The sequence below is a fragment of the Octopus bimaculoides genome, chromosome 1 (genome assembly GCF_001194135.2).
Source record: "Octopus bimaculoides isolate UCB-OBI-ISO-001 chromosome 1, ASM119413v2, whole genome shotgun sequence".
Taxonomy (NCBI): Eukaryota; Metazoa; Mollusca; class Cephalopoda; order Octopoda; family Octopodidae; genus Octopus; species Octopus bimaculoides.
The window spans coordinates 183,333,217-183,334,175 of record NC_068981.1 but is presented as its reverse complement, the minus strand read 5'-3'; positions in this window follow the sequence as shown (position 1 = coordinate 183,334,175).

The window sequence follows — 959 nt, the reverse complement described above, 5'->3', positions numbered from 1 at the left end:
TAATAATAATAATAATAATAATAATAATAATAATAATAATAATAATAATAATAATAATAATAATAATAATGATGATGATGATGATGATGATGATGATGATGACGACGAATACAACAATGACAACGAAAGATAAAGAGAAAGAAAAAAAGGAAACGAAAGCTACTATCATTTAAAACTATGTTTCCTAAGTACCAGACTGTGATATTCTTAGGCCGAATAACTGGACTGAAGTTCCTTTCGTTGTCGTAAAGAATTAACTTCTTTGAAATACGTGTTTGGGAAAAAGAGAAAATTAGAGTGTAGAATGACGAGTTTTTTGATTGGATAAAATGGAAGATCCATTAACCGTCTGTTGAGGGGGATAAAATAGCGATGTGAAACCAACCGTTACAAATTGTTGTCAATGAACAAAGACCGAAAGAAACCAGAGCTGAGTTAGTCTAAACACCAATGGTTTTAGCTTTCCCTATCTGCAGCTTTACAACCATTATATGACTGTCTGACTGTTTAGTCTGGTTTTCCGTCTGACTCCACCTCCTCCTTTCTCTCTGGTTTTAACCTTTCCCCCTTGTTTCTGTCTCACTCTTTCTGTTTTTTTTTTACTTTTTTAAAATTCTGTCGGTGTCTCCCTATGTCTAGACGTGGGTGGATTTGTTTATGTTCTTACGTAGGCAATAATGTATGCTCATATTCATATGTAGAAGCTGTTTCATTTTATTATTCTTTTCTTGTTTCAGTCATATAACTGCAGCCATGCTGGAGCAACACCTTAAAAGTTTTTGTTTTGTTTTGTCAAAGAGATCGACCCAGGATGTATTCATTGTAAGCCTATTCTATCGGTGTCTTTTGCCAAACCGCTATGTTACGCGGACGTAAACTACCAACATCGGTTGTCAAGCGATGGCGGGGGACAAACACACACACACACACACACACACACACACACACACACACACACA